This window comes from Lathamus discolor, chromosome 3, assembly GCF_037157495.1.
Source record: "Lathamus discolor isolate bLatDis1 chromosome 3, bLatDis1.hap1, whole genome shotgun sequence".
In the NCBI taxonomy this organism is placed as follows: domain Eukaryota; kingdom Metazoa; phylum Chordata; class Aves; order Psittaciformes; family Psittacidae; genus Lathamus; species Lathamus discolor.
The window spans coordinates 33,984,405-33,990,821 of record NC_088886.1 but is presented as its reverse complement, the minus strand read 5'-3'; the positions used below and the strand labels follow the sequence as shown (position 1 = coordinate 33,990,821).

Below are 6,417 nucleotides of genomic sequence, written 5' to 3'. Positions count from 1 at the left end.
GGCTGCCCCCGTGCGGCCGGGGCCGCCCTGGGGAAGCGTCCGGGCCTGGCGTCGCCCCGCCGGCCCACAAGGGGCTGCCCTGCCGCGGCCGTGGCCTGAGCGGGCTCCTGCAGCGTGCGCTGGGCCATCAATGGCCACCCAAACCGGGAGCGTCCCGCTCTGCCTCCCCTCTACCAGGCCCCGCGTCCTGTTGCCCCCTGTCGACCTGAGCATCTCAGTGTGGTGCTGTATGGCACACTGTACCGCAGCGAGGTTGACCCATGAGCAAAATCCCCACCGGTTCCCATATTCAGGGGTTGTAACACCAGAAGATGTTCAGTGGCAGCTCCTCACCAACAGAGAATGGGAACATCAGGGTGCAGGAACATCTGGGTCTGGGCAGAGTTTGCCCTTCTGCAGAGCCCGGAGGCTGTGAATGTGGGATGAAGGCTGTAAAAGGGATCAAGTCAACCCTGGGGAATTCCAGATCCAATGTGTTTCCGGGAGGAACTCAGGGAGACCCTTATTTTAGCTGAAGAAGTAGTTTCCCATTTAACACATCACAAAACAATTCCAAAAAGGAGATTTTTGTAACTTTATTCTGGACTGGGAATTTATTTTTTATTTTTCTACCCTGGGTCAGTAACAGATTTTGGTTTAACATGAGAATATTTCTTGTACCTAGAGTTTCATCACCGACACACAGGAAATAAAAGCACTATAGAGTTCAGCCTTGACACAAAAGACTACTTACGCTTAGTCACAGTCCTATCTTCAACAAAATAAAATATTTAAATAGCCAGGTTCACATGCATTATGAACCTGATGTGGAAAAAAGAATGAGCAATATGACTTTAACGATAACATTGCTTTCAAAAGTGAACTCATTATACTAAAAAGTCACATAGAAATGTAAATAGAGTCTTAGAAAGGACAAGTTTCCTTTAAAAACTAATATGAAAAGGTAATAAAAGAAAAATATGTTTCTAAGAAGTAAAAAGTCAGCTTTTAAGCCATCTTTACCAGAACTGAAGTAAAACCTCGCTGATTCTAAAGGTCACAGTAGAAAGTTTCTGGAATTTGTGAGGAAATAAGACTCATGCATCTTTACCCTGTTTTCATAATGACAGCAGATGGAGTTTCTGTAATTTTCAGTCAGTTTTGGGCAGACTATGATTGTGAAAGGGCAGCTTGGAAACAAGTGTTGTCAAGAAAGCCACACACTATGAGATTCCTGAGGTCTCCAGCTTTTTATACCAAGTCGCCCATTTCTGTGTCATTTTGTGCTCCCGTGTTCTCTGTTACCTTGCATCCTGCACCCCTTCACCTTTGCTTAGCAAACTCGCATTACTTTGCTTTCCCAAGTCCACACCCAGGATCCCTGAGTGTAATAATTTGTACCTGTCTCTTCCATCAAAAATCATTGTTCCCAAACCTCCAGCAAAACTGGGGCTTGTCCAACTCCTCTCTCATGTACTTATTTCCTTGAAATAGACATAAAAAGGCTGAATGGAATTTTTCTGGGGTTTCTCATGCTTCTACTAACCCCCATGCTTGAAATCCCCTCTTGCTTTGAAGGCTGCTGCTCTGGCTAAACCGAATCAATGTCTCTTTGAGGAATCTGTTTTGAGGTGGCTTTTTGCGGGTTTTTGGTTTGGTTTTGTTTGGTTTGGTTTTGTTTCCTAGGCACTTACGAAGAAGTCGATTGAAAAAATTATACACTGGTGGTCTGAGAAAAATAAATTAACCCCCCAAATGCAAGATATCAAGGGGACAAGCAATTTATCTACATAAACTCAGCCTGAGGCCATTGAGCAGTTGATGGACAACCACCTTCCAGAGACAACGCAGGACAATGAGGTCTCCTTCAGGCCTCTCCAGGTTCCATCAGCTCTTCTGAAGTGGCCTCATTGTCTGTCTTCCACAATGCATGAGATCCCTGCTCCCACAAAGTGGATGTGATGGGATTCATGTAATGATCGAATCTCCTGGAACTTTATCCCTGTGGGTGTCACTGTGAGAGGAAACTAACTGTTAAATGAATGTTATACTCCTGGGTTACTGATGTCTAGGTAACCGGAAGGAACATTGCGTTTCAACTGCATGTTACATTTTACACAAAAAAAGCCAATAGGTGTCTCTATTTCAGAGCCTTTTTTAAGAAAAGCACTTTGATTTTTAAACGTCAGACATACAAATAATAGTAATTATTTTTGTCATCACTCTTGATCTAAACTCTAGTGAGAATAAACGGGTTTAAACTGACAGAGGGGAGATTTAGTTTAGACACTATGAAAAAGTTTTTCCCTGCGAGGGTGGTGAGACACTGCACAGGCTGCCCAGAGAAGCCGTGGCTGCTCCATCCCTGGCAGTGATCAAGGCCAGGTTGGATGGGGCTTTGAGCAACCTGGTCTAAGTGGAAGGTGTCCCTGACTGTTGCAGGGTGCTTGGAACTAGATGAGCTTTAAGGTACCTTCCAGCCCAAACTGTTCTATGATTCTATGATAAATGCACTTGATTTAAAAAAATTTTACTCACTTTTCTTCAGTGATTACTACTGAAAATTTGTCTAAGTTCTGTCAGTCCCAGGAGTGATAGCTTACAATGGTTCATGAAAATACCCTAGTTGCTTCGTGAGATTGTAATTTTCAAGTGTATTTAAGAAATTGCTAATGTCCAAGTCACTCTTTATATATATAGTGAGCCTGTGTTTACATAATGAATGTTTAGGTATCCCTATATTCTTTATAAAACTTTAACTGAGAAATGATGCATTTATCAACTGTTAATCCTCACCTCCAATAAATATGCTTCTCCTGTCTTTGCAGGCACAACATTTTATATTGCTTTTTTGAGGATGTAGAGGATAAGCGGAAATTAATGTGCAATCACCAATAGCTTTTCCAGAAGCTATATTGCAGAAACAACATTGACTCCGAGACTGCAGAACTTGTTCCAAACCCAGGAGAAACTTGATCGCTGGTTCAGGGCATGAAGGAAACCTAAGACCTGGCTGAAAAGGACTTCGTAACAGTGTGAAGGAAGAACAGGTGGAAAGCCAGTGCAGGTTAGCATGGCCTGGCACCACAAAATCATGGCCCAAACTGGTACTTCAGAGTGACAATAGGACCTTGGGTTAGGCTATATTTTGACTGCAGGTCATTGTTGCAATTCTCTGTATGTAATAACATAACTGTGGGACTGTGTAATAATTGGCTGACCCAAGTGTCAAAACTGAATTGACCTCCTTGTTTCCCAGGCTGTTATTTTGAAATACTTTCCTCAGGAAAATAGTCCTAATAGGATTCTCAGGATAATATTATCCTCAGAATAACAGTCCTGCAGAGAGGGACTTGGGGGTGTTGGTCGATGAGAAACTTAACATGAGCAGGCAGCCCAGAAACATGAGCTTGCAGCCCAGAAAGCCAACTGTATCCTTATCCTGGGCTGCATCAAAAGGAGCGTGTCCAGCAGGTCAAAGGAGGTGATCCTGCCCCTCTGCTCTTGTGAGACCTCACCTGGAGTATTGTGTGCAGTTCTGGTGTCTTCTGGTGTCCTCAACATAAAAAGGACATGGAACTGTTGGAACAAGTCCAGAGGAGGGCCATGAGGATGATCAGGGGGCTGGAGCACCTCCCGTATGAAGACAGGCTGAGGAAGTTGGGGCTGTTCAGCCTGGAGAAGAGAAGGCTGCGTGGAGACCTCATAGCAGCATTCCAGTACCTGAAGAGGGCCTATAGGGATGCTGGGGAGGGACACTTCATTAGGGACTGTAGTGATAGGACAAGGGGTAACGGGTTAAAACTTAAACAGGGGAAGTTTAGATTGGATATGAGGAAGAAATTCTTTACTGTAAGGGTGGTGAGGCACTGGAATGGGTTGCCCAGGGAAGTTGTGAATGCTCCATCCCTGGCGGTGTTCAAGGCCAGGTTGGACAGAGCCTTGGGTGGGATGGTTTAGTGTGAGGCATCCCTGCCCATGGTGGGGGGGTTGGAACTAGATGATCTTAAGGTCCTTTCCAACCCTAACTATTCTATGATTCTATGATTCTAATAGTACCTCATCAGCAAATCTTTATTCACATAAACAACACCTATTGTCATCTTCTGTTTTTTTCCTATTTTGTTTTTCTTCCAAATCATAGTCATTTGATTCTCACAGCTGCTTCGTCAGTCATGAAAATGCCTTAATAAAAACCTGTATTTTAGGATATAGTTATATGTCCTAAGTTATATGTAAGGTATTAAGATATGGTATCAAAATTAATAAGATCTAAGAACTCAATTTAGCATATAATTTAGCATATGATAGAAAATTGTAGAAATAGAAAATATATATCTCATTCTTTTTATATTGAGCCAGTGAAATGTTATGCTAAATTAGGTTTCAGAGGCTTGAGTCCCTGTGAAAGAATTCCTTTCCAGATCGGTAGGTTTTAGTATTAGAGAAAATTAAAAAGGATGGTAAAGAATTTGCTATAATTAACCTGTTTTGGGGTTGGTGACGTTGAGTCAGCTGGTTGACTTTCACCTTGACCTATTGTATTTTCTCCTGTCAACTCTCTTCCCTCGTTTCCTGTAAAATGATTATTTTGAAACTCAACATAATATATGCACGCTAATACCTCCGGCGACGCAGCACTTATTAAGTTATTAATAGCATTAATATATTTCATAGCAGCCACAGTAACTATTTATCCGCCTTTTGCATAACCGTCCATAGGTGGGTGAAGGGCAGCTGTATGCGCTGTGATCTCCGGAGGAGCACCCGACGTGACAGTCTGGGGCAGGACACGGTGAGAGGAGACGAGACGAGACGAGACGAGACGAGACGGGCCGGGCCGGGCCACGCTGTGGGTGTTCGCGAAGGCACCAGCCCTGCTGCCCACGCTGCGGGCTGCTAACCGCTATCTGCATGCGGCCACAGAGTGACACCAGCCGGCAGCGCCTCGAATCGGCAGCGGACACCAGTGCCTGGCACGGCCGCATCCGGGCCACGCCGCCGCGGCCGTTGGAAGCGTTCGAAACCCCCCGACAACCAATCAGCATAAAACACCCCTCACCCATTCAACAACCTGCTGTCGAGTACTGTCACAAGGCCTGATAGTCTGCCCAGGAAACGTCCCACCGCCAATGGGAGACCTTCCAGCCATGAGCGGCAGGTATAGCACCCAATCCGAGAGGCAAGGACGAAAAGCGCTGTCCAAAAAAGGAGGGGAAGGGGGCGGGACAACTCGGAGAGATGACGAATGAGGTGGTGGTTTACAGAGGGGTAGTGGGATTGGCAGCCAATGCGTGGCGCACTTAGTGCGGCGGCTCGCTTTTTGAATTGTCGGTGGCGGCCGCTCATGGAGGAGGTTGCTTTTGCGGTTGGCGACGTTAGCGGTGAGGGGAGACTGGGGCCTGGCGCTGTTACCGGTCGGGTGTGGCGCTGGGTGGCTGAGCTCGCGGAGGGTGCGGGTGCGCTGGGGAAGGTGCGCCAGCCAAGGTGGGCCTGGGGCTGGGGCACCCGGGAGAACGGGGGCCGTGGGGCAGCGGCTCTCCGGGCCCTTCGGAGGTCGCTGTGTTTTTTTCTGGGCAGAGCGGAGGCCCTGGCCCGCGGGCACCTGCTAGCTCCTGGGATGAGAGCAGCTGGTGATATCTCGCCTCCGGACACCTCCCCGCAGTGCGGTCTGATCACTCTCTTGGGTGGTTCCCCCAGAAGAAATGGGGAACATGGGAGGCTTTTACATGTGTTCTTCTCGCGTTGAAAACCCTACATTTTACATACGGTTTAGTGTGCTTATGTTTTGTAACCTTAAGGCTTTCCACAAGCTCCTGGGAGGTCATTTTTAAGTGTAATGCTATAAGGGCATTCGGGTCTGCTTGAATGCTGTAATGATGGCGTTCTGACTTCGGTTCTTTTCTGTGTGAGGGGAAACTGTTATGCCCACATCTTCTCTGTGTTGGCACGTTCAGTGCCTAAGTCTAGTGACTAATACTACACTATCAACATGTGACCATTAAAACAGGGAATGTTTTAAAAAACACACCCAGAATGGGATCTCATAAATGAATAAATAATTTGGAAAAGCTATAGAGAAAATGAATGTCCAGCCCACAGTATGGGCTTCTCCCAAATACACTAGGAAGTGCTCTGTAAGTTCATGTATGTGCTATTAGGTATGACAACAGCAGCATGACAGGAATTGTACTGATGTCTCAGACTTCTAAAAAGTGATCTTTAGGATTTAAATTTAATGGTGTCCTTAATAGTATGTGGGTTTTGTTTTGTATGGTGTGCTCCCCCCCCCACCCCCCCGATTTTACATGTAACTGCCTGTGTGGTAATCATTATTAACAATATGGTTTGAGTCTTCCAAGATTATGCTTCCCTCCACCCTCACTACCAAAGAAGGGGGAATGCTATACCAGTTCCCAGCAGTATCTTTATAACCTT

At 45.9% G+C, this 6,417-nt stretch overlaps 1 protein-coding gene and 1 long non-coding RNA gene across 5 annotated transcripts in view; both read left to right on the top strand.

Annotated features, from left to right (window-relative positions):
- Positions 1-1,556: 1,556 nt before the first annotated feature.
- LOC136011951 (uncharacterized) lies at positions 1,557-5,130 on the top strand. The gene is made up of 3 exons (XR_010611524.1): positions 1,557-1,983; positions 2,808-3,046; positions 4,702-5,130. It is a non-coding gene; the product is annotated as an uncharacterized LOC136011951 (long non-coding RNA).
- Positions 5,131-5,271: 141 nt separating this feature from the next.
- The window catches only part of ECT2 (epithelial cell transforming 2), a 32,985-nt gene continuing 31,839 nt past the window's right edge, over positions 5,272-6,417 (top strand). For all 4 annotated transcript variants that reach the window (XM_065674570.1, XM_065674569.1, XM_065674568.1 and 1 more), the window contains exon 1: positions 5,272-5,363. The gene's annotated coding sequence lies outside the window, so the exon portion shown is untranslated. The remainder of the gene's footprint in view (positions 5,364-6,417) is intronic.